This window comes from Nipponia nippon, unplaced genomic scaffold, assembly GCF_047370975.1.
Source record: "Nipponia nippon isolate SJK-2023a ecotype South Korea unplaced genomic scaffold, ASM4737097v1 scaffold_2, whole genome shotgun sequence".
Lineage (NCBI taxonomy): Eukaryota > Metazoa > Chordata > Aves > Pelecaniformes > Threskiornithidae > Nipponia > Nipponia nippon.
In genome coordinates, this window is record NW_028262336.1 from 23,514,378 (window position 1) to 23,541,500 (window position 27,123).

Genomic DNA, 27,123 nt, shown 5'->3' on the forward strand with positions numbered 1-27,123 from the left:
ACTTAAGATGCAGTCTGTACTTAAATTTTTGGATTAACTTCTCTGTATGAAACACTATAAGTTGTTACAAAGGCATTGACAGATTCAATGAGGGATTCAAAATGCAACCTTGGTAGTAAAGATAGCAAACTGTCCTATGTGTTCTTCCTTTCTGTAATAACATCATAACTCGGTAAGGTCTTAGTGCTGGTAAACGAGAGTGTTCTGGCTTGAACATTTTCATGTCTCTGAGACAGAGGGTCCAGATCAGCACATGGCATCTGATCTGTGCCTGGGGCATCTTGAAGATACAATGAAACAGATAATAATCAATAACCAGGATATGAATAAGTTCAGAGTGAAAATGATAATTTCAGCAATATTCGTTGCTAGTACAGCAGGCCATTTTTTTTTACGTTGTAATGACTAAGTATATTATAAATGTTCTATCTTGATATAAAGGCTTCAGATTTGTGCTACCAGTGACTTTTACAAGTACGTATTTACTAACAAACACATGCACATACATTTAATATTAAATCACATTTAAATCACTGTTTGCCCAGAAGGTAGGATTTTAGCACCCAACTGTTATAAGTCTTTTTTTCTTTTCTGGCAAAATGCCATTTGACATCAAACTTAGAAATGTCTACAAAAATACAGACATACAGATGTGAAAATGTGCAAAATGAGCACTACCTAGGCACTTCACTCACATTCTGTTACAATTAAGACTTGTTAGTGGTCACTCCCCTGAGCTGGCTATTCACGTCAGACACCAGCCCCGACCAGACCCACAACATAGCTCACAGTTTTATAGATAACCTTTTTCTGTAAAAGGTCAATTTTCATAGAAGCTCAGATGGGTTAGACAAAATAAGTAGCTTACTGAAAAAATAGATTATTTAAATATTGGGGGGTTTACATCCTAGGCAACTGCAGAATTTTGAGTGCTTGTTGATTAATCGTATTACTAGTTGAAAAGTAAAATTCTGACCTGACTGGGGGAGATGTCAAAAAGTATTTTGGGGCTGTGCATCAAGGGGCATGAAGAAGGCAGTTTATTGGATGGCAAAGATCTTGCCTTGACCGATAGATGCAAAAAACAACCCTCCAGGGACATATCTCCCCTGAAGTGCAACAAACCTGTCCAGTGTACCTAAAAGAGCTGAGGCAATACTCTTCTGTGGTATAAGCCTCTATCAGACACTGAGTACAATTTTATAAGAGGCCAGTGAGTTGATGACTGTGAGTGGAGAAACTGTTTTATATATATATGTATATGATACAGTTGCTGCTATTTATTGCCAATTTTGCAAGGACATCCTTTTTTCAATATATATATCCTTGGTTTTGGCAGTATTCCAGAGTTCAACAGGTGCAATACACTCTATTTCACCCAGAAAAAATTTGAAAACCCCTGCTTTATATCGCATGTTTTCTATATTTAGAACATTTTTTGCCTTGGGCTTTGAGCTCTTGATTTTAATACTTTCTTGTAAATCAGGATCATTGCCAGCATGTCTTATGTTTTCCAGATACCTGTTCTTCACCTAAAGTTAAAGACTTCTGTCTGTCGCTTCACAATTAGTTGCTATAAGAAAATAGTCTAGAATGTTAGAAATTGTTGTATAAGGCCTTGGGAAGAGTAAGCCACAGGGAAAAGGAAGACTCTTTAATATTAAGACTATTTTAAAAAAAATATATCCCTAATGATGAAAAAATTCAGGGAGGAGAAAGAAAGATATATTCAAAATATTTCTAAAAAAATATTCTTCAAAAAGTTTCATGAAATGATTTTACAGACCTTGAAGATGGATCGGAAATAATTGTCATATGTGTCAAGAATTTTTTGAAGTTTCAGAACTTTCTCCTGTTTGAAATAGTGAAAAAAAAGATAAAATATCAATTATTTTATATATGAAGGTCAGGGAGAAGGTGAATCAGATCAACTTAGATATTTCATATCAGTCATTTTGAAATATTTCATTTTGGTTTGTTTTTCTACATATTTGTATTAGTCTTTGGGGGAAGAAAAAAGTAATTTTGAACCTTAAACGAGAACTTTTTCATTTTGAAAATATCTAAATGGAATATTTGAGCAATTTCAAAACACTCTCTGCTTTTTTAAATGGCAAATGAATTGACACTTTTTCTTGCAAATAACTTTGCTTTTAATGAACCAGCCTTTTCTGAGGGAAAATTGTCTAAAATATTTCCTGCTAACGGTATCATGTGACAAACTTATTATGTATTTTGTACTTTAAGCTTTGTGCTTGTGGTTTCATACAACGTGAAACATTAACAAATTATCAATTTAAGCCGTGAGTTTTCTTGTTCCTTCTTAGAGAGAATGAAGTAGATGATAGCAGAAACATATGGAAAATCTAGTTCAAAGGCTTTGGCTGTGGATAAGCCTCTTTTACTCATGTAAATAAGACCACTGACAGCACCAAAAGTTGTGTGCTTAGTGATTTACTCAAGATCAGTAGGCGTTACACCATTATAAATATAGCTTATATGAGACCCGCACACAGGTTGTAACGCTGCAAATCAGCTTGACTACAGCCATGCAGTAAGTTGTTGCCCTGAGCTTTCATCTCTTTTAGGTTTCCCCCCAGAGCCTGGGAAACCTGCACAGTACACGTCTGTAGCCAAAGCAGTGTTCCCTACTGCAGCGTGACTAGCAGCAAGGCAGAGTCCTTGGGAAACCAAAGGCGCTCTCCATGGAGGCCCCATATCCTACTGCCCGGCTCCGTGACTCTAGCAACTTGCCTTCTCCCAGCATCAGCCCTCCATTTAACTGGGCTGAAGTCCCTTTGTATTTTGCTGTTTCCTAATATCATCCTGTTGAAATGTTTCAGCGTTGTTTAAGGAAGGCTTAAAGACACAGCTCTTAATAGGGTTGTCATTCAAACCGATTATACCATTGCTTTTTAAATTTCTTATGAAGGAATATCTGCTCTCAGCCAGAAATATGGGCGCTGTGCCTTTTATGCTTGTGCAGGGTTGTAAGTTGTGGCACTAGCACTGAAGATGAATATATCCCCTCCTCACCTGCTTTGCTGAGACCATTTCTATATTCTTTGTTAATCAAATGCTTCAGAACTGAGATTAGTTCTGATCAGTGCTGATCAGCTACTAGAGACACCGAAGAGTGAATATGTTCTAAATATTTATTATTTGCATTTTTCTGTGATGCAACTAGAGGAGCTTTTTATTATGAGCTATCCAACCTCGTGTTAGAACTGGCTTTGAAGTTCAGATGATTAAAGGGGGATATTGTATATCTCTGAGAAATGAGCTTTTGCCATTTAGGAACAGGGCATGAGTTTCTCTCTCTGTCAGTAGTTCAGTTTAAATGCACATCTGCACAGTGAGTGCAATTGCTGTTGACAGACACCCCCTGCTTAGTTGTGAGTGTGTTGGTAGTCTGGAGTGCGATATCCCGCTTTGGGCACTGTACAGCAAGAAGGGGCAGAGTACAATGGTGATAATCAGAGGTCTTGAAAATCTGATTTACAAGGAAAGTTTGAATGAAGTGGAGTTGTTAGCCAAATGTGTTAGGAAAGACAAGAATAACTGCTGCTGCCTTGTGGAAGCGTGGTAGACTAGATGATCCCTTGTGCTTTCTTCACCTCTCTTCCCATTCCCTCCATCATTTCCCCAGTTCTCCTATTACTTCACCCTCATCCACCCCCAACACATACAGTTTTTTAACATTTCAGGGAGAGTTTGTGCGCAGAGCTTCTCATTATTAAGCTTGTAAAGAGTTGGTCAGAAAAATTTAACTTCTGTCATTATGATAATATTTCATGTCTGGCAAACTGATTTATAAGGCAAGAGCTACTTTAGTGGATGACATTTGGGAAAAGAAGTATCTTCAGCCTTTACCATGGCTCCTTACATTGAGGTGCTGGAGTGTGTCCATAGAAGGGCAACGAAGTTGGTGAAGGGTCTAGAACACAAGTCTTACGAGGAGCAGCTGAGGGAGTTGTTTAGTTTGGAGAAGAGGAGGCTGAGGGGAAACCTTATTGCTCTCTACAACTACCTGAAAGGAGATTGTAGCGAGGTGGGGGTCGGCCTCTTCTCCCTAGTAACAAGCAATAGGATGAGAGGAAATGGCCTCAAGCTGCGCCAGGGCAAGTTTACATTGGATATTAGGAAAAACTTCTTCACCGAAAGGGTGGTCAGGCGTTGGACCAGGCTGCCCAGGGAAGTGGTTGAGTCTCCATCCCTGGAGGTATTTAAAAGACAGGTAGTCGTGGTGCTTGAGGACATGGTTTAGTGGTGGACTTGGCAGTGATAGGTTAACGGTTGGACTCGATGATCTTAAGGGTCTTTTCCAACCTTAACGATTCTATGATTCTATGATTCCTTTTTGCAGTTGTTTCCTGATACAGTACCTGAATACTTGTGTTGGTTTCCAAAATGAGGAGGAGCAACCCTCCTGGAGCTCTTGGTCCGGGAGCAAATTCTCTGTGCTCTGTTTTTTCCCCATCCATAGGTCCACTGTCCTCAAAGGCATCTGGAATGTCCCACTGAAAATTCAGTGGGAAATCCCCGCTTCAGTAAAGCTTAAATAAAGGGGAGTACTTACTAGTGAATTGTGGATAGATGAAAGACAAAAAAAGAAAAAAAAAAAACAACCCCAAACCCTAACAAATTATAAGTTACTTCAGGTTCAGGATGGCATCCTCCTAAATGGCTAAGAAAGTGCCTATGGGAAGATCTTGTACTTATAGGATAGTTGAAGACAAGTTAGGGTTTGAACATTGTGGTAGTTTTGTTTGGATTTTAGCCTTTTCTTACCACTAAAAGAAACAGAGGTGTACAATGTTGAGAATGTGTGTCTAATGCTGAACAAATCCTTTTGCACATACAAAAGATGAGTACCTGGAGTCTGTGTTTTGCCTATGGAGTTGGTAACATACTAGGAATAAGCTTGGAGAACAGGCAAATGACAAACACTTGATAAAAAATGGTAAACTGCAAAGTCTTGCTATGCTAGCTAGAGCTGCAGTAAACTACCATATCTTCCTTTAAAAGGTGATGGATATTGGACACTGACAAATGCATCAAATACCATCAAAGTTATGTAGGTAGACAGGTAATTTCTTGTCAAAAGTGTTTAAAGTAATGTTTGGATTCTCTCCTTTGATGTGAGCTGGGGAGTTTGTAGGGCAGAATGTGTCTCATAACAGTTATGGTGAAAAACACCTGTCTGTTTCCTCCTGAGCAACCAGGTATCTTACTCATTAAGCACTGACTGTTTGCCTCAATGGTCTACAAGGCAAACTTACAGCCTCTGTCTGCCAGGAAGCTCTCAAACTGCAATAAACATAGGCTGGAGACAAAATACACCGGGACATCCAAAACAAGTCTGTTAGAGCAAGTAGAAAACATCAACAAAAATAAATGGAGTAAGGGAGCAGAAGGCATGTTGGAGATGTTTGTTGTCTTTGAAGAAAATTCCAATTTGTGGTGTTCTGCATAGGAGTGAAAAAAGGAAAAGAAAATCCAGCTTTGTGGAACACAGGAAAGAAGGTGCTAAAGTAAAACAAGAATATAATTCATGATGGAGTAAAAACCACGTGTTCTGAAAATATAGCGAGGGTGTGGGCAAGGTAAGGATTCTAGAAAGCAAATTTAGGTAGAAGTAGCTTTCCACAGTACATTAAAAAACACTAGGAACTGGGAGGATACTGAGTAGAAGGTGTGCACTAAAATCATACTTACTAAATAGTGTTTTCAAAGGCATACGGAACTCTTTACAGTTAAAGACGCATCTAGATAACATTAAAAGATAACCAGCTGATCACCATGGTTCCTGGTCTATAGTTGGAGTTAAGTTTGGTAAAATTCATCTGGCTGCAAATTTACAGTAGTACCACAGTATGTCAAGAAGAATCTTGGAAAAGAAATTTTCTAGTCAGTGGCTGCTTATTTTTAAGCAGTGTAATCCATGTGAGTGGTGTGGACTTTGAAAATCCACTCTTCTTTTTATCTTCTCAGGTAGAAAAGTTTCTGTTCCCTTGGGTTTGGTTAAAAAAAAAGAAGAAAAAAAAAGAAAAAAATCCCCAAACCACAAATTTTTGCACACATTAGAAATAGAAAAACTTCCCTTTCTGCAGCGTTTATCCCATCCGCTTTTAAGTTGTAGAGGAGAGCATAGTTGCCTATTTCCTTCCATAAACTGCTTGATCCCTTTTCAGCTACAGTCCTCCCAAGTTTTTCCAGGGTGTACCTTCAGCTTTTTACTGCTGAATTCAACACACTTGTTTTTGTGGGTTTTAGACAATATATTTGATTTTGTCTGTGCCATGGTCTTTTCTGGTGTTGGTTGGTCTCTTGAGGTGCTGAAAAACATCAATTTGAACATCTCAAAGATGATAAATGAGGTCAAAATAATGATAGGGCCAATGTAGGAATTAAGCACTATCTGGCCTTTCTGCTGCCCTTCTGTGCTGGGCTTATATTTCAGTCAAAGTATTATTCATCTTCTGAGCACAAAACAACTGATTTTTTGTGGTAAACAGTTATTTTTATATTCCTTTGAAAAATTAAGAAACTGGCGAGAAGAATTGTTATTGCCAAAAATCCCACAGAGGATCAGTATCAAAGGAATCAGAATTTAGAAATCTGAGCTTGTAGTGGGAATTGAAGGAAACTCCACAAAAGTATCTCTACAATAGATGTCAAACTTGTGATGAGATTGTGGAAATCAAAGAGCAGAAAAGGAAACAAATAGGGGTCCGTTGTGACCTGAAGTTATGAAAAAGGGAGGAGGAAGGGACACCACAAGGAGGTGGATAATCCTGCGTAAGATTTCAAAGTTTTCAGAGCATACCCAAATCAAATCTCTGTGGTCTCTGACATTTTGCCTGTTACAAACAAGTGCAACGTTCCAGCTGAGAAGTATATGTTTAAAATCTGTTTCAAGTTGAAATAATTTGGTAGAGTGTGTTCATGAGTGATGAGCCAGTAAGCAGTGAGGAATCTATGATGCAGTCTAGAAAGTGAAGTCACAGTTTTATGGTAGCATGGGAGACTGCTGATGTACAGCGATCAGACCAGAATAACTGACAGATGAAATTAGAAGCTACTTTACTCCATCTGTGTGGTGGCATTTCCAGAAAACAATATCAAACAAGATTTTTGGTGCTAAGAGCCCCAAATATGCTTTTTCCCCCAAACCCCAAGTTCAATGTCAATATTGCTTGCACATATACGGTTTTTAAAATGTTCTGGAGTGAATAATGTGTCTTCTCACAGAACATTTTCCAGCCAGGCCGAAGTCACTTTCCTCCTTATATGGAGCATGGGTAATGACACACGACTGAGAACAGGAAAACCCAGCTTTCAATGGGAAATATAGGAAATACTTGAAAAAAAGATTTACAAAACAGAAGGGGAAATGGCCTTTGAGAAGGGGAGGCATCAGCACCCATTATCCTAGAATTACAGTACTAGTTCAGCAGTTTTCTGTTTATTTTCCAGTCATGCACACTCCTTTCTGGTTTTTCTTCTTGATAGCTATACATACTCAAAGCCTCACAGTTAAAACAAGAAAACGGACTATTTTTTTTCTGTTGACTCTGTAACAACTGATGTCTTCTCAGCAGTTTAACGTGATATCACAAAAGTTAGCAAAGTGGACTATGTAAGATCATGTGCACCATACCCTGGTAGGAAATATACCAGAATAAAGTTCAAAGGATTTATTTCCAACACGTTACTTGAGAAGAAGTTAGGAAAGAATAGTGGTCTTGTTATACAGATGTCTTTTCATTTATTTGCGTCCACTGATGGTCAAATGCTTCAGTCTTTACCTTTGAGAACACCAAAGGGGTGACAAAGTGATTTTCACCACCTTATTAACAGCAAGCAAAAAAAACCTAACTGAAGTTCAAATGGACTTTGACCTGAAATTAAGAATTCAGTTTTGAAATAAAAGCTTTCCATGTAGGTTTCCCATGCTTTTTTTCCAGGAGATTTTTTTTTTGTGTTTTCCTCTGTCACTTACTAGTTTAGCTACTGCACTTTCTTCTTTTATGTTTTTTCCTTAAAGGTCTTCCTTCAAAAGGACAGGGTGCTCAAAATGCTGCAATATAGGCCTGTTGCGCTAGGAAGCTGTATAGGTATCACACATGGGTTACTTCCGTTGGCTACCTCTTAATTTTGAAATCCAGTCGGGAAGTTGCTTTTCTGCAATTTGAAACTCTCCAGTGCTCATTGTAATACCATTTTGGGGGATCTTAGTTTTGTCCCAGAGTCACTTCTGCTTTCATCTTGGTCAGTTTTGCTCAGCCCCTTCCTATTGCTCATTCCCAGTGTTGCTCCTGCCTCTTTTTCCTTGTTGGAAACACTGGATAACCTTTGCATCCCACATTCACTGGACACTTGTCTGTTTACTAGCCTTTCATTGCTGCTTTTGTAAAGCTTTTGCTAATACTGGTTATGAGGCCTTTTTTAAAAACAAAACAAAACAAAAAGTGATGGCATCATGTCATGAAGACCTTCTGTTCAATTAAGTTATTCCAAGTTTATATTTATGCAGGTGATTAAATGAGATCCTTGTGTGTTTTTCTCACAGTGCAGTACTTTAGCTCAGCTGGGTCTGCCTTTACCCACACAGCACAGTATTTCCTAACAGTTTGCATTAATTCCTTACTCTCATAGTTCAGTTGTAGCTTCTGAAGAATTTCCTATGGCTTCTAGGATAGAGCACACTTACTGTGCTCTCAGTGGAGGCAGACAGAAGTAGAAATTAATAATCATTCATTGTAATCCTTTGATTTTGTGATACGGTTCTCAGGCATCCGTTCTTGGAGAGTTTGAGGGCTATTTCCATCATCTAATGTGAAAAGATGGTTCAGAAAAAAAGGCAATTGGAATTTCCCTCTGGAAAAGCCTCTTTCTCTCCATTGATGGGCATGGAAACATGTCGTCTTAACTGAAGTAAGTTAGGTACCAGAAATCAAGCAACAGGAAAATCCTCGCCCTTTGTTTTGAGCTCTTGTAGTGTGGGTTATTAAGCTTGAGGAAAATTAGAGGAGGATTCTCATAACTGGTCTGAAGCAAACTTCAAAATTCCTGCCTCACTCTCTTCTCCAAGGTTTGAAGTAGTGCCCAGACTTCTTATGCTTTGAAATCTGCATCACTTTTTCATTCTGGACAGTGCTACGTGACTCCAAACAACGATCCTTCTCCTGTATTTTAGACTGGGAAGAACAAGTTCTGAATCACAGAGACCGTATTGCCCTACGATAGTTGCTGAAGTTTGTACGTTGCAAATTCTCACTTATGGATCTGGAGATATATTTTAGTCAGTTTTATTCCTGGAGACCAACTCTTAAATCATTATAGCTTTTATTATAAATTTAAGAAAATGTCAATATCATATCTGAAGGATGAAGCTAAATATAGAAGTTGGCTGGTGCCTTTACACAGTACAGTGCTCATCATAAGAAGGATGCAAAAGCTGCCATTTTTGTGGGAGTTTGTTTCAAAAAATAACCTGAGCATATAAAATAAGAGAGTTGAAAAAGAGATTTTACTCAAAGAATTGTCCTTTGCTCTTCACACAATACTTTTAAACTTCATTCTGCTTTTTTCTGCTCATTATGAATACACAAACGGCATCCTGCAAAACCTACCGTAATGCATTATTCTAAATGCCAGTCAGGTAATATATGAAGAAATCTAGTACATATCAGAGAGTAGGACTGGAGGTGAGAAACAGACATGGTCTGAAATGCCCTTGTGTAGCTGAAGAAAGGCATTTCACAGCAAGCTGGCCTCTTGAGAAGCTGTGAGCGCAACAATATCTTTACACAGCCTCTCTCTCTCTAGGCACAATGATTCTCTGTTTCTTTGAAAGAAGCTGTCATATTACTTGAAAAGAATTAACTAGTATTTTATTACTGTGATACAAAAAATTTATTTAAAAAAGCAATTTTTCTTTAGGTCTGCAAGTGGAAGGTGAAGCCAGACAAAACTCTGACAGGTGCAGGCTGGGGTAAATAATGCATTATAAACTACAACGGCAAAATGATAAAGCAAACCATATAAAAATGTGGAAGTGGCAGGTAAACTGTATTCTTGGAAAATTATTGAGCCAGCGAGGTCTAGAAATATATTGCTTCGGCAGTGTTTCCTTGATTTTGTCTCATAAAAGTCAGTGGGTTTGAGTTAGTTTAAAATAATGGATATCCTGAGCTTATCATATGGACTGTCTGTTGGAAGGAAAATCAGCACACATTCTGGGAATTGGATTTTTACATTACAATGTCATGCTCTGTAAGGTAACTTTCAAGTTGTGCAGTGCTTATACTCACAGGTACAGTAACTGCATGATAGGGCAGTAGATAGAACTTGTAGCTGTACTATACCAAGTTTTAATAAATCCTATAGCAATAATCAGAAAACTGATCTGCTCTTTCATGGCTAAACATGGTTTCAGTATGTTGAGAAGTATTGGCTTCACAAGCAGCCATGTGTTTTTAATTCAGCAGTCTTAATTACAGGAAATTTAATGATAATGAATAGTAACAAAGAATAAAATAAAAAGAAAAAAAGACAAAAGAGAACTTAAGTTTCCAGCCAAAGGAAAGAAGCATTTTGGTAATAAATAGGTGCCTTTACATTGGAAAATTCATTTGTTGTACTTAGAGCATATATGCTAACTGTTAGCAGTTGTCCTTTATTTCATTTTTGCTTTCCTTTTTATTTCTTCTTTGGTTTCCTTTTTATGGCTACAAATATCTATTTAATAATTGGAAAAACGTTATGTAAATGTGTGATCCTAAACAGGAAGGCAGCTGGTGTCTTAAGAGTTTGGTAATAGGATATCAGATTTTGTCACTGCTATAAAGTCAGTAATAAATTTAGGCAGAATTTTGGCCCTGTTGAACAGGAGTTTTGCCGTTGACTTCAGTAGAATCAGAATTTCATTGCTGGGATGTGATAAGCAAAAGCCTGAGTCAGAGTCTGTGGCAAGCAGAGGGAAGCTGCCTGTTTGGTTTGCCTTGGCGGAGGCCTGAAGCCATCTCCTGGCGACTGCTCGGTTGCCTGTGTTTAGACTGAAATGTTCGTAGTCTCTGTGTCTGTATCATAGAGGGATCCAACTTCTGCAGCTTGCATGTTACTCAGTAGACTATCTGATGGCTGAACTGGCAGAAAGGTACCAAGTCTTATGTTAGTTTCGTTTGCCTTTTTTTTTCCAGAAGTGCTGGAAAGGCAGTTTGGAGGAGTTGCTGCTGCTGTGCCCTCTCTGCTTTAACTTTTAGTAAGCAAGACTTCAATCTCCCAGTTTTGTAGGATGTCAAAGAATGAAATAACCAAGAAACAAATGTTCAGCACTTGGCACCAAATTAAACATAAGGATGATAAAGTGTAGGATTCTAAGCTTGGAAAGCTGGCTGGTTAAAATACCAAATGGTCCAATTACAAATAAAAGACAAATTCATATTATTGTTGGGGAACTGTTGAGGTCATTTGTTCATACTGATTCATTGAGTGAAGGAGTTTAACGGACAACAGCAGCAGCAGCTTACGTTAGACAGATTTCATTCAAAATTATTTTTGATGTAGACTATAATCAATTAACTATAGTGCTCCTCATGTCAAATGTTATAGCTAAATTAATAGCTTTACCTAACTCTGTTGGTAGATTTATTTATGGGCTGCATATCACGGCAACATACATAGATTTATGACATTAATAAAAAGGTGAACTGCTTAGTGATGCAGCTTGTCTGGTAACCATTTGTTTGCATATATAGTCAATCAAATTTCAAAAATACAAATTTGCAAAAGCCTGCAAATTCCAAGTAATATCTGACAGTCACATTCTTAATTTTCCACACCTTTATGAAAAATATCTATTGAATTAATTTTGAAATTGACTGAAACTTTCTTTTAACTTCAGTGTAATTATGCTTTCAGTTTAAGAGGTGTTTCTTCATAGCCCTCCTTATGAAAGTTCAGTAGTGGCAATGATGGTGTTAGAAACTTAAAATGTTTATTTACTTTTTACTCTCAATGCTGTAAAATTTTAAAACCTGTTTTGTAGTCCACAGCATTGTTGAAAGAACAAACAAAAAACTAAAAGGGTTGCTTGTCACACCTGAAATGACTTAGGTTTTAAAGTAATCTCAGTGCTTAATTTCCTTTGAAACTTAAAAAAAAATCTAGTATTTTTAAACCCTGAAGATCTACACTGAATCTCACCCAGTCATTTCTGATTTCTCTGTACATACTTACGAGCAAAGGTCAGGACACTAAGATAATAAGGATTTCTGCCATCTTTTCTTTAAGTTAGTACATTTTGGTTGGTTTCATTATTTTGTTGTTCTTGGTGTCATGTCCTCAACTACATGCTAAAAATTAACTGGAAAGATGGGAAGGCATGTTTGTAAGCTAATGAACTTTAGCCATTTTAATTTCTTATATTTAAATACAACACATTATGTGCATGATGTGTATACGAACCTGGTGTGATGCAGTACAGAAGATGGAGCCAGATTCTTCTCAGTGGTATTCACTGAAAAGACAAGAGGCAATTTCATTTAAAAATAATTTAAAAACCCACAACTTTTTACTGTGGAGGTGGTCAACACTGTAACAGTTGTTAATACCATAACAATGTAACAATGTTAATACCATATTTAAAAACATGTCCTGGAGGCAGACATTAACTAGCTGAAAAGTATGTGAATTAGGAGCTTTTAAAATGCTGAGTTGCGCAAATCATTCATAAGATCCCTGTATGTTGACTTCCCACTCTTTGTTTTTGTCTTTACTTCTACTAAAAGTGTGTGTTCCCCTTGACGTTGCCCCAGTCTTTCAGGAACTTTGCTCTGCCCCTGATTCTGAAAACTCTGCAGTGCGTATTTAGTGCATCTTGGTCAGCCAAGGACTGCAGTGGGGTTTCGCGTGCAGCGTGGTGATGTTGCTAACATATTTATTTCTTGTACTGCGATGGTGCTCACAGGCTGAGCCCAGAGCCCCTCACTGTGCTAGGTGCTATGCAGCACACAGCAGGAGACGCTGCCTGCCCAGGGGCCCTCTCCCCAAGCGCACAACCAGAGTGAATGGCACAATAGTCTCCGCGTATGATATTAGTATCCTCCACCTTCCCCCAGCTTTCTAAGGGGCATTTGGGGGAATATCTTTCCTTGTTTTAATTATGATTTTGGAAGGAAGCAGTTCTTGAAAGTAACAGGGAAACAGAAGAGAGGAAAATAAATTAAGGAAGTGGTGGTACGGCAACATTTGGAGCATCAGAATGAGCAGGTGGAGAAGTGTGGCTGATGTCTAACATTTGGACTGTGTATTTGCATGCCAAAAACTGTTTTAGAAAAGATTAATAGTTGCTATGTGTTTGCAGTAGCTGATAATGCAAAATTAAAGTTTTTGGGTTTTGGTTTTTTTTTTTTTTTTAATTTGTAGGCAGTATATGCCAATAGTCGTGTGAGGAGATTTGGCTTCTAAAATGGTGCCCTTTTGGCTGCATCATTACCTAATGTCCTCTTCAGTAAACAAAGAAAAAACAAATTTATAAACAGTTCTTTTATCTTTAAATTAGCATTACATTTTTAGTATTTTTTTGTTTACCTTTGGAAAAAAATTGCCTTTTTTTTTCCCGAATGGTAGTTTAAAACAATAAACTGAAACTTTCAATAACATGCATGGACATGCTTAATATATTCAGAGTGATCAAAATACAGTACAGAAATCACATATGCTGCTCTGCTGCAACTTTCAAGGTTCAATCCATCATTCTGGAACCCAGGGGGCTGAGATTTGACATCCTGCCTAGAAACCATACTTCAGATTGGCTGGAACTGTGCCATCTTATGTTCAGGTTAAAAGAGCAGCTGTAATTTGTCTGGCTAGCACTTTAACTATGCACAGCAAATCATAAAACCCATTTTCAGTAATAAACTTGAAGATAAAATAGGTCCATTTGCTTCATTTCCTGATCTATACAAGATTTTCATCATTTTGATACAATGCCACTTGGAGTTTGATCTTATAATGATGTAGATCTCTGTAACAATCTTTCTCAGATTAGCAGTTTTATTTAGCATATATATACTATGTAAGGGATTTCTTTTTGGCATTTAGTGGAAGTCTTTTTCTATTGTTCTTTGAAACTGAAAATATGAGAATAATTTCATAGTAGGAGTTAAATTTATATGTGATTGCCACAATAAAGAGAACCTGATTGTAGTCTTTTTCAGTTGTAAATACCAGATGTGAAAATACTCTATCCTGTTCTTTTTTTTCCCCCTATATATCTTAGTGTGGCTTGCTTGCAAGGGAGTAGCAAACGCAAATATTTCCAGCAACTCAGTGAAGAAGTTTTAAGTATATACATAAATATGAATTTTTTTATGGGTTTGGATTGTAATGATTTTAGATTTCAGCCTTTTGTGTGCACCCTTGTTTGCAAGTGTGACTTTGCCTGAGCAGTAAGGTCCAACTTCACTCGGGAGGGTAAGTTTTCTGTGTAGCTTAGTAACCCAAGGGAGCTACTAGGATTGACTTTCCTCAAGAGGATGTGCCAGTGAGTCCAGCTGTGGGGAGCCTGACCAGAGGCAGCCACATTCACCTGTACACGGAGGCTGTAGGCTTCTTTTCAACTTCGTTTGGATGTTGCACAATTTGGGTTCCAGCATTGGCTTTCTTCTGATACAAGTCTGCAGAAGCTTTGTGTGAAATCAGGGCCGTACACTGTACAACTTAAAATATCATTCTAGTTCAGTAGACACCTAATGGCTTGACCATTAAATAGACTAGCCATCCCCCCTGAATCCTTAGTGCATTTACTTCAGTAGCCTTCTGCCAAGTGCCAGATCTCTCGGTGGTTTTTTTGGTGTTTTTTATTTTCCGCCACAGAGCCATTTCTCTATCTGTGTTTCTACTAGGACCTCTCTCTTTCAGCTCCACAGGCCTCTTCCTTTTTTGGCATGTTTTCAACTCTTAAAGTTTGCTAAGCCAAAAGGAAAACCCCGTGTCACTCTTCCTAACCCCCGTCCCCTATTTCTGAGTTGAGGAGTTACACTCGCTAGATACATCTTGCGCCCCTGTGTGCTGCCCATGCATCACCACTGTAGCCAGCGCAAGGGAAGGTTCTTTCTCTTACCATTTCCTCAATACCATGGGGCTTTTTGACACTTTTGGCAAGACAGCTTGTCTGTGTTACTATATTTTTGTAGCTCAGCCTACCCTACTGAAAATATATTCTTTCAAGATGTTTCTTTCCTTTAAATGATTAAGCCCCTTGAAAATGCCTCTGGATTAAGAATTTATGGGAGTATAGCATACTCGTATTAGACATGTACTTTACTGGGGTAGCCTAGCTAGGGAAAATGAAATGTGTTTCTGTATATTCCATCTTCCCCTACTGTAGTTAAGTGAGAGCAGGCTGCAGGATAGCATTGTGCGTCTTGGTGGCCACACAAGCACTTTGTATTCACTGGAGACTTGGAGGTACGACAGCTGCATATAAATATGCATAGTTGGAGAGATTCATGATTGTGCTTCGTTCTAGGGCTGATTGGCTGTAGTGCTGCCACGGCAAATCAATGAGCATTTGCCTCATCTATCAGCTACTTGCTTGCTTGAAAGCAGACAAAACGGTTAAAACACCAACAGCCCACAGAGGGCTTCTGAGTGAGTGAGACTGGTTTGCTACAGTACTCAAAACATTTCCTTGAATCTACAGTAGCTCTCAGTAGATGAATTTAGCACTCAGCAGATTAATTTAGCTCCCAGTGTGCTGGATTTAGAAAGAAAAACTAATATAGATGAATACATTCTGTTCAGCCAGCATATTTTGTTTTGCAACAATACACATGTCTTATTTGAACTGCAATCTGGTTGGAAAGCATTTTGCGAATGGTGCATTGGTCATAAAAATGAGTCATGCTTGCTCATTTTTTAAAAAGCTCGCATCTAGCGCAGATTAAAGAAAAACGTATTGAGCAATTCACTGGAGAAAGTATTGGAATTTTAGCCATCTCTGATGAGCTCTGGGCAGTTTTTTAAGGTGGGCTTTGACATTGTGTGGCAAAAAGTAGCAGCGGCTTTTCACTTTGTTAGCTGCATAGCCTACTGGGTGATGTGTACCACCCTTCTCACGGTTACGTTGCTCATTTGCCTCATGGGCGGGGTTCAGGCAGGGTTTCCTTGGAAGGATTTGAAGGCTGGAAGCTGAAGGTATGTCTAATGGCAGTTGGGAAGAGCTCTCGAGGAGGAAAAATTCAGGAACAAAATCCATTGGTTTATGACTTTAGTATAAGCTTTAGTTTTCTTCCTTAACCTGGAAAATGTCACAAGGAAAGTGGGACTAGCTTGCTTATGCATGGTAGCAGAGTGACTAGCTTGCTTATGATAACAGTAATGCTTCTTATTTCAGGAGCTGGGAAACTGAATAAAAAGATAAAGATATAAAATAAAGATATCAAAATGTAGGAGCTGAGGAGATCATTTGACTGGTTTTATTTAAACATAAAATGGTCAAGGAAATGAAAAGAAAAATGCTGCAAAATGATAACCTGGCTTTCTAAAGTAGTATCCCCAGTAAATGAGTCTCTCATATGAAAGACTAACTCACAACACATCTTTCAGAGCACTTCTTGATAAAGTATTTCCACTCCCAGCAGCAGGATGATTGTTATAAAACATTCTTTCAGTCTCTCAACATTTTTTTTTAAAAAACATTAAAGAATGGGTTGAAGAGCAAATAGCTCCTTTCAGTTGAGTCGGTGCCATACAGTGCAGATCTAATTTACTCAGGAGGAGCTCAGCTGCTACAGTGATGGGTGCTTTATAGGAGTGATTCCCCATCCTATTTAATCAAAGGACTACCGAACATTTTGGAGAACACAAACAAACCAAAGACCTTCCTCTTCAGTGACAGTGCAGTGGTTTTCATTTACCAATAGACAAAAATTAAGCAAAACTGTGGATGCTCTTTCATGAGGTTTGTTTTCCCCACTTGTTTGTGTACTGGCTTGCATGTGCAGAGATGTGCGTATGTTGTCATCTTTCTCAGTTTTTAAATCCTACAATGTTTTTGGAGATTATCTTGTAATATCTTACAGGCTACCAGCAGCTTCTAGTCAGTAGATCAAAGAGCACTGATATGAAGACCACAGAAGGCTGGAGGCTTGGTTCGTATGCTTGCTAGGAGTCTTGCACATCAAACTGTAAAGCGGTCTGTGCACAGTTGCCCTCTTTCTTCTAGATGGTAACTTTGTTTTTAGTAAGAGACTGTGGAGTGGAAATCTCTCAGGCATCATGTGGGATTTTACCAGTTCCCCTGTGTGGAGGATGAGGCAAAACGCTGCGGCCGGAGGGGCACTGCGGGGAGGCGGTGGTGACTCACCATCCCCTCTGGCTCCTCTTTTCAAGGAGACGTGGGAATTTGTAATGAGTAAATCCTCCTGCTGGAAGAGGAGAGCAAACCACCTCTGTCCCACATGGACTCAGGGAGGCTGGCCAGGGCACGGACGCAATGAAGTTGACACTGTGTTTATTTGCTGCCTGCGTGCTCAGAAGAGCAGTAGTATGTGGTGCATATGTACCTATGAGTACAAATTATACATGCCAGGGCCCTGACCACAACCCTTCCCAGGTTCCACCTGATGTTTGGCTGCCTTGGCTCAGGGCATGGGTGTCCAGTCTTGAGGCAACCTGTGAGAAACCTCAGTGGGGCTCACCCTCCTCTTCAAGGCTGTATTTAGGCCCTGGCCCTCACATACCACACGCCTGCCCAACCCTGGGCCCTGCTGAGCTGGGCACCACCCTGACCCCAACCCCATCCCATCCCGTCTTTGGGGGCTGCCTTCCCAGCCAGGCTCAGGGCCTGTGTTGGTGACTAGGGATGGCTGGGCCGTTGCCAGCCCTGGTCACTGTCCCCAGCCTGGCCCAGCTCGCCTCGCTGGGGGCAGTGGGAAGGGACTGGTCGGAGGGGGAGAGTAGTTCACCGCCCTGGCACTCCCACAGCCCCAGTGGGGGAGGGATGGAGATGCACAAGATAGTTCTTTGTTGCAGGCCTGAGCGACGTTTGGGCCATACTGGAAACAAGGCAAGGTTTCTGCTAACTGAGATCCAGCTTTTATTGGTGCTAGTTTCAAGTCAGCCAATCTCTTCCTTAGCTATGTCAAGATGGTTTTGTAGGATGACAGGGTCTGGGAAAGCTAATGCTAATTCACAAACAAGCAAGCTCAACTGCTAGAAGGCCTTGTGGATATTGCAAGGTTGAGTACCCTAGAGCGTTAGCCTCCACAAACATGTTGAGTAATGGGTTTTTTTGGTAGTTAAGCTTTACTTTTGGTAGTTTGAGCTTTTGACGTTGCAGAAGGAAACCACCCATCTTCAGTGTTTTCTTCACTGCTGTGGCAGGAGGACACCTCAGCATCCTGCTGCTGCTGCTGCGAATCCTTACCTTCCACAGCCTGCCTCATTCATCTCCTCCTCCTCCTTTCAAGGTTTCCTTGCGTTCTTGGCAACAGCTACAGAGGAAATTAAAGGCTTTTTTTCCAGACTAGGTTCAGATGTCACAAATATGGAGGCCAGTTTCTGAAAATCCGGTTCTAAAAACTTCAGTGTTTATTGTTTTCTCTGCTTCCGTGCCAAGATCTTCTCCCTGCTGTGGCAAAACACTGCCATCTGTAAGATATTTCAAGCTAAATGTTAACGTGTTGGTACTTGTGAATGCCATACGCTCATTCATGGCCTTGCTATGGTTTAAGACCATGCCCGACTTCATGGCATGCAGGGCCTTGTTTTGAATGTTTTTTTTCTTCTCTTTTAATTCAGTCTGGCCCTGTTTAAAATTTCCAGCCTGGGACACATCCATAAGTTGGGGTAATTTCATCTAGATGTACTCTTATACATAAATGGACATTGTGGCTTTAATATGTGCATGGAAACAAGGGATAATATATATTGGTAGAATTGACTTGCCTGTACATTGTAACATTATAGCATGTCCGCAGCAGTGTAGCAGTAGTGTTCCTATAACTTCTCATGTAGAATATTTGCTGTTATAAGATTTAGAGAAGTTAATTGATCTCAAAACTTGCTTTTACTTGATCATTACAGTAATATTTATACATTTATACAAACATAGTTTCAAGATCATATTAAATGAGTTAGGAACACAATTGGCTATTTCTTCCCAGCAACACAATGGGCCATTTCTTCCCATTCCTGTGACTTAAATTTAAGCTGCTATTCTCAACATTCCTGACATTGTTTAGTAGATTGTAAATGATAAGGTAAACTAGATAACAGATGTTTAGATTTCCACCTGTGCACAAAGTATATTTTGCCATAGGGACAGGACCAAACAAGCAATACAGGTGCAGTCTAAGTTGTTTAAATGGACTTCGCATCATCAGGTGTTCCTTCCATCTTCCCTTGAGAAATTTAAAGAATATAAACAATAGACTTAGGTTGACTTGATCAACTCATGGGGTGTGGAAAGTATTCAGTTTGAAGCAGATAGCCTGTTTAATAAATTTGCTGCTGTTTAGAAAGTATATTTGGTTTGTTTTGAAATTCACGGAAACATGGATCTAGAGGTTGTACAGTTTTAGTCCTAGGAAGCAGTAATTTTTTTTTTTTTTAATAGGAACAAAAACATTTTTGTTCCCAAAGTTCTACCTGTCCACTGGAAATAATTTTTATTTATGATTTTTGTCTACATTAGGCACATGATTTACAACAGTGTTCCTCTTCATCACCTTTTCGTTTTCTTTCCCCTGTCCCTGCCCCCCACTTCAGCACTTACCTGTCTGATACAGATAACAGTGTGTAATAACTTTGACTCTGAGGAGTTGTACTGGCAAAATCATAGTGGCTACCTCTGGCTGCTATCTCTGTGTAGGCAGTGTTTCATCATGATATAGTGGAGCTGTCTCTTCAAAATAGGTTAACAGACCCTAGAATTGTTTGGTGTGTGGACAAAATCCCAGTCTTCAGTAAAGTCTTAAGGTAGAAAAAGTGAATATCATTGTCCTGAATAGAACAATGCTTAGAATTTTGATTTTTTTTCCTCCACATTTCATGAAAGCTTTGGCAATGGGTGTTGAGCTGTATGGTGTGATGGACCACACTTTCCTGAGGCAGATGCCTTTATAGCACAGGAAAATGGTGCACTTTTTCTTTTTTTCCTCCCAGAAAAGCACTTCTAATGATCTGTAGTTCATCTTGAACCTTGAACTTGATTTTAGTTTAGCTCTACGTGTTGGATATTATCTAAGATTTTCAGTGGTAGAGAAAGTTAGATCATTGAGACCAAACCCCACAGCCTTGGTGTGATCTCCTTGACTGATCGACTCAGGTAACAAGCAAGCAAGGCGCAGTGGTGCTGCTCGTGCTGTTATGCACGCTGGCTGCTGCAGGGGGGTTGAATGATTACATCAACTGCCAGGAGGAAGCCCGAAGATACATGATGGGAAGGTCTGAGGGAACACGCTGGAGGAAGGCTTCTGAAAAGAAACAAACATTTCTAGATGATCTAAAGTGTTGGTATACCATGGATTCATTTTGGCCTAAGTCCACTGCAGGATCTGTAGTTCATTTAATGTAACTCTGCTAGCATAACCCAAACGCATGCTGGGTTTTTGTAAATGCTGTTCGAGATACTCTTTGGATCCAAAGTAGACAGGGCAACATCTCCCACATTTCCACATAAAAATCTGAGTTCAGAGAGATGAGTAGAATGCAAGTATTTTAGTAAGCAAAATGTAAATGGAAAGATAGACGATTAGAAAATGAATAATCCTTTTTCACATAAAAATAAACCACACAGCTAAAACCAGTACAAAAGACATTCAGAATCAGGGGAAACAAGATGGTGCTGAAAATAGCATAGATTTCGCAGTTGCTTTGGAATTCTGTACAGAAACCACACATAACACATTCCTTTCTTCTCTTCCTTCTTCTGTTGTTTTTTCTTTAACTGCATCTGGTAATAGCTATAGGGGCACCAACTATTATTATATCAAAGAGTAAAATTAGAAGTGCTACACACAGCAAAATACAAATGGCTAAACAGTTTCTGGCTAAAGTTGTATAGGGGGAGGTAAAGACACCCCATTTCTTTGCCTTGAAGCCAGCCAAAATAGTGCATCTATGCACAGATCACTCCAAGGGCAGCAGGGGAAAAAAACTACATACATAAGATTTGCTGAGCCCTTATCATTTAGGAAGTGGGAGGAATAGACTGTAGATTAGCATTCTAGTCTGGGTTATCAGAGACTTAACTTTGGTTCCTGAGTTATCACAGATATCCCGCGGTTAAGTAGCATAAGTAGTTTTCCTATGCCTCAGTTCCCCGTCAGGTAAAAATAGGGGTCTCTTACAGGGCTGTTGTGGGGATAATACCTAAAGCTTGTTAAGTGCTTGGATTATTCAGTAATGAAGCTTGTCTAAGTACCTCAAAGCACTGTTTAGGCTGGAATGTGTATACGCTGTCTCCATGCACCAAGGGCTTTCTTAATAACTTGCTCCACTTAGCTTGGAAGACAGAGGAACCAACACACCTAAGAGGACCGAAAGATCAGCAGTGTACTGAACTGCACTTGTGTCAGAAACAAGAGATGCTTCTTGGCAGAAGACAGTTCTTTGTGCTGTGACTGGACATGACCTAAGTAGAAAACAGTCGAAATGCTTGGTCTGAGGAGATGCCAGGGAATAAGAGAAAGCTGCCTTATCAAATTCTCCGTTGAGAGAGGAGGAACACAAGCAAGTACTTTATAAGAGGGAATATTTCTAGAATTGAGACTTCTTCATGGAGGTCAGCTATACAGGGACAGGAACAAAAAATGGAAGAAAAATGAGGCAATAGGAAATAACAACAAGGATTTTTCTCCTGCTAGATTATATAGCTCCAGACATAACTGGGGAGTTGGAAAAGGAGAGGGAGAATATGTTGGAGAAGTGGGGGAGAGTGACAGGAGCAGCTACTGGAATAGAGATGTCAATTTATTGTATTTGACTACTGAAAGAGTAGTGTCGTGGATGAAGTTGTGCAGACAGGGGAGATCACAGAGAGATCAAAAATCAGAAGATTTGTAGTTTGCAGCTAAGAAAAACATTTTGTGTGGGAAGATTTCTGTATTAGAATAGTCCGAAGACTAATAATTATTGAAATACTTCTCTCCAGCTTAAAAACCTCTGAAAGGAATCTGTCTGTGTTACCAAAGAAAAGAACAGTGCTACAGAGATAACATAGCTTTTTCAAGGTTAAAGGCAGAGGTCACGGTGGTGCCGTAAATTCCACTAGCTTCAGTTGTCTGCGTCAGGCCCCAGGAGGAGACCTCAGGCTGGCTGCGTGCAGTGAGCCAGGCTCTCACATGGGCGACGAAACCACGGCTCTTTTCTTAGTCGTGATAGTGAAAAGTGTGCTGTAGGTAAGTGTTTGGCCCTGTAGGCAACAGGTTCCTGATGTAAAAATAGTTATGGGTGGGAGAGGTGACTTCTGTGGAAAAATACTTGGGGATGAGATAGTCAACAAAAGGGAAAGCAGTGGGAATACTGAAGCTGTACCGGGAAGGATGAACCGGAATTTATCTAGGAACAGATAGCAAAATTTTAAGGCAGAGAATAGTCTTTAGGACGAAGTGTAAGCACAGAGAGTTTCAGACTGGATTCGGAAGATGAAATGTTCCTAGAAGTATCTTTGAGAATCTCAGGGATTAGAGTTTTTACTTTGTTTTGTGCTTTTATTTTCTTTACTTTGCTAAGACTACGCAGTTTCATAGGGAAAAAACAAAGCGACGTGTCATCTCATCTCACCTCCTGTATAGCACTATATTTGGTTAAGTTTGTTAGCTGAGGTTTTGTTTGGTTTGTTTGAGGGGGCAAGCAGCAAACAGAATATAATTTTCTCCTGTTTAGTCACACTACTGAAAAAATGAGCAATTTGGTGTTTAGCTGTCAGGTCTATGTACTGTTCCTGTACAAACCTTGTTTAATAAGAATTTAAGTAAACATAAACGAAGTATTGAAAGCATAAAGCATCTGGAACATTTTAAAGATGCACTGAAATACAACGTGATTAATTTCTATTGTGCTAATTATACCTATTATGAGTTAAAGCGGATTCCACTTTGCAGCCATTGTTATGTAACTTGTGGCTTTGCAGTTCTTTGAAATGCAGTTTTCTATTCATGTGGTATATTAAAAAATGTTACAAGACAAATTACAAAGCTTAACTGAAATAGTGCCAAAAATCTTAAACAAGTTATTCTACTAGGTAAATAACTAGTGTAATGCTTACCGGGTTTTGGTTGGGGTTTTTTTGTTTTGGTTTGTTGTTTTGTTTTTTTTTAATCAAAAAGAAATGGTACTGTAATGAGCCAAGGCTGAGCAGGATGTGGGTTTTTTTTTTTCTGTTTTATGATTTAATGGAGTTGCTCTGCACCTATAGTGAGGTATCTAAGATCAGTTTGTGAGATATTACTCTTGTGTAGTATTTTGTATTCAACAGTGCATTCAGCTTTATGCTGCATGGTTTCTAAGTATAGCATATCGCTGAGTTTGAATGCTCTGGCAAATAAGACAGCTCATAACAGGGATGAGTGTCATGGTAAGTTTTTTACAAACAACAGCATTCACAGTCACTCAGCAAAACAGAAGTTGAAGTACCATGTTGTACTTCCTAAGTGTGTGTCTGGAAGAGGTATGTAGGATGTCTTTGCCCAGTGTGAGCCTTTGGATGTGGATGTGGGGTTTCATCTCCACAGGGAGACACTTTGGACCATGGCAGCAAAGCTGCAGGGAGCAACAGGAAATATTTGCCTATTGAAGGGGAATATAGAGGCTTCTTGGGTGACTCCTGGGGTGGTCGCCCGGCTGTAGATCTGCTCCAGGTGCCCCACAAAGTAAGTAGCTGTCACGGGGAGTGAGCTGCAGGGGATGGTGGCTGTGTGGGAGTTGTGGATGTGCCTTCTGATCCTCCTCCAGATGCAGTGGAGCTTTTACTTCTCTCTTTTTCTGCTATAATGGGCTTACGGTGCAATCCAACCCCTAGTAAGTACATAAAAATTAATCCTGTTTTAAGTACTTTAAGTAAAAGTCTTTTTCCTCCTAAAAGACTTTGTCCTTTTTTTAGCAGTGAGTGAAACTACTACTAACAACATTAAAATCGTTATGTAAGCTTTGTTTCGATAAATCGGTCATTGCTTGCATATAGTTGTAGGAATCTGACTGCAATTAGCAGAGCCAATATTTGAGTCTAATTTCACCCCTAATTTGAGAACTGAAGTGAACTTGAAGCCTTACAAAGTAGAATAGATCTTGCTGGGGAAAGTAGTTCTCACCCCCAAATCAGTTAACATTTGCAAGAACGTTGAAGAAGTTCCATTCATTTAACAAAGTGTTTGTTTCATTTTCTTTATTATCTTTCTGAGACAGAAATGTCCACAAAATAAAAATTATAAAAAAATAAAAAAATCTGTGTCAAGAAACTCACTCTGAATAGTTTGTGTTTGTTCACACAAACACATGAGAAAGAAAGAGAGTTTGGTTCTAGTTGCACTTATGTACTTACTTTAAATGCAGAAAATACCATGAACACCTTTTTTCCCCACAAAAATCTCCAGTTCAGTTTTAGTGGTATTTGAGGTACTGATAGATAACTTCTTCAGGTTTTTTTGCATTAAATATGACTTCTCAGTCTTTTCAGCTTAACCCTGTTCAGCTGGAAATATGCATTAAAATAATGGAATTTTTTTAAACATTAAAGTTCAAAGAATTCCAACATTTTCAATAAAATTTAGAGGATTCTCTTGGCTATTTGTGCATGCATTTGTTACTCACCATCTCCAATATTAGTAGTCTTTTCCTCCTGGAATATATAATTTTGTTTTTGAAAAATGAAAATAATTTTGAGTTAACACTTTTTTAGATTGCTTTATATGGTCAAGTTCTGTGCCATTTAATATAACTTTCATTTTTTTTAGCTGCATAATGGGGTCAGAACCACTCTTGTTTAACAAACATGCTGTCATTCAGTTGTGAGGGAAGGAGTGTGTTCTGCTGAATAGTGCAAGCTCTTGCACGTTTGTTGCATTACTTCTATTGTAAACAGTGTAAATAAGTCTACCAGAGCTTTGCCCACTGAGCGAAATGAATCTATTTGGAGACGACTTCAGTGTTGGGGTGGCAGTGGTCTTTTCTAGGCACTCAGGTGCTGCTACAGTGAGGGCTATCTCCACAGCCACCTAGCTGGAGTCTCCTCTCACTGTTGGCAGTGTTCAGCTCCAGCCCTACCCCAGTCGTTGCAAGGACTAAGCATCCTCCACTTTATTCAGCCGTGTTTCTATTTCATGGGAGCATTAACCAGGACAGCCAGTCTAAAGTCCATCTCAAACTGTGGATCTTTCCTTTGGTCTTGTCAGTGTCTGGACGGGAAGCTATCCCTCCCAGGAGGTCTGAGTTGGAGAAACCAGTATCTCTGCCTTGTGGCACTGCATGCTGAGTAGAGCCATCAGCGTCCTAGGAGCATTGGGGTCACCCTGGGAACCCTTGTTTGGTTCAACTTGTTGCTTTCTAGGAAAGCTGTTAGGGGTAAAAACTGAGAAAATAAACATCTCCGTCCCCCCAAGAGTGATGTATCATGATATATCTGAATGCACCTTGAGAACAGAAATTCTGTTCCAAGCCGGAGAGCTGTGGGTAGCTGACACAGAAGCAAAACCAGTTGCATGCTGGAAGGCAGGAATTTGCAGCTCTCAAAGTTCACTGGACACATTCATCATGGTGTTTGTATCCAGCCAAGTATTTTGCTGGTGTAAGAAGGTGTATAAAGCCCATCACAGCATTATACTTAAAAAGGCCAGAAAACCACCATGCAATGAAATATATGCTGTCCTGAAATGCCTTGCTGCTATCAACTGTGATTCCCCCTGTCTCCCCAACTTTTCAGTGCCCCTTAGGCAGGCGTACAGACCGATAGATTTCTTTTTATCTGTTGACTTTACATTGTTAGCTGGAGGATTTACAGTGCCATTTTTTATGGAAAGACTTGAGTCTATAATAATAAAACAGTTTTTAGTACTTAAGAAAATCCTTACTTTAATTAGCCAATGTCCATTTCTGTTGGTCCTCAGTTCTTATTTCTTTTCCTTTTTTTTTTCACATAAATGGGTGTGGAATAGGAGGGAAGAAGTTTAGGCATTAAAATGTACATTCCAGCAGTATTTGTGCTGACTTGACTTTAACATCTACAAGACTAGGGTCAGAAAAGCCAGTTTAATTATCTGCAAACATCCAAGAGCTACAGACAAGAACCCCTGTCTGTTGCTTTTAGCTATTGATAGGGCTAACCCCAGCACTGATGGTAGCGATGCAAAATAAAGATCCCCCAGAAACCCAGTTAATGGCATCTTTGTTCCTAACCTGTGACTTTGTAGAAGTCCTAATACTTCAGGTTTTAAAAATTAATAATGTAGAGCTGACGTGAAAATAATACTTTGGAAGTGGGGATGAAACAAACTCTTCCCTTTTCATCTTTCCCCAATGATTTGCAGGCAAACACAACCCCAGGCAACTTCCGAACTTCCATAATTGCATTGAGTTCCTTGTTAATTGGGCTTTTCTCTTGCTATTGAGCTCTTTCTTGAATAATGCCTGCTGTATAATGAATTGTGTGCAGACAATAAATGTAGAGATTTAATAGGATGAAGGCTGTGGCTCCATATAAAGATATTTAGCCCTTAACTCCCATTGAAATCAATACCTTTGCAAATCTCGTTATAAGTGACTTAGAATTAATACACATAAAATAGGATTACTATTAAATGTTTAAAGGATAAAAAGAGAATAACAACACTGTTCTCCTCTGAAAAGTGACTGTAAGAATTGTAGCTTTAGAGTTGCGTGATAATTGTCTCAGTACCTTGATGCATTTTATATCATATCACATTTGGTCAGTTTGAAAATAAGAAGTTGGTGACTGTGTCTGCAACTCTGCAAACTGGAAGGGAAACTTGCTTCATTTCCTGCTTGGACTTCATCATGGGTAAAAAAGTCCTGTCTTCCCCCATCAGACTCTTCATGATGCCTGCTCCTCCAGTGAGAGTGGGGATAACTGTGATTCACTAGAAGGTAAAG

At 39.3% G+C, this 27,123-nt stretch overlaps 1 long non-coding RNA gene across 1 annotated transcript in view; it reads left to right on the forward strand.

The window, feature by feature from the left end:
- LOC148055692 (uncharacterized) overlaps positions 1-27,123 on the forward strand; it is a 175,342-nt gene that overhangs the window by 81,643 nt on the left and 66,576 nt on the right. Inside the window, exon 4 of the long non-coding RNA XR_015704633.1 lies at positions 27,060-27,117. This is a non-coding gene — a long non-coding RNA (uncharacterized LOC148055692). The remainder of the gene's footprint in view (positions 1-27,059; positions 27,118-27,123) is intronic.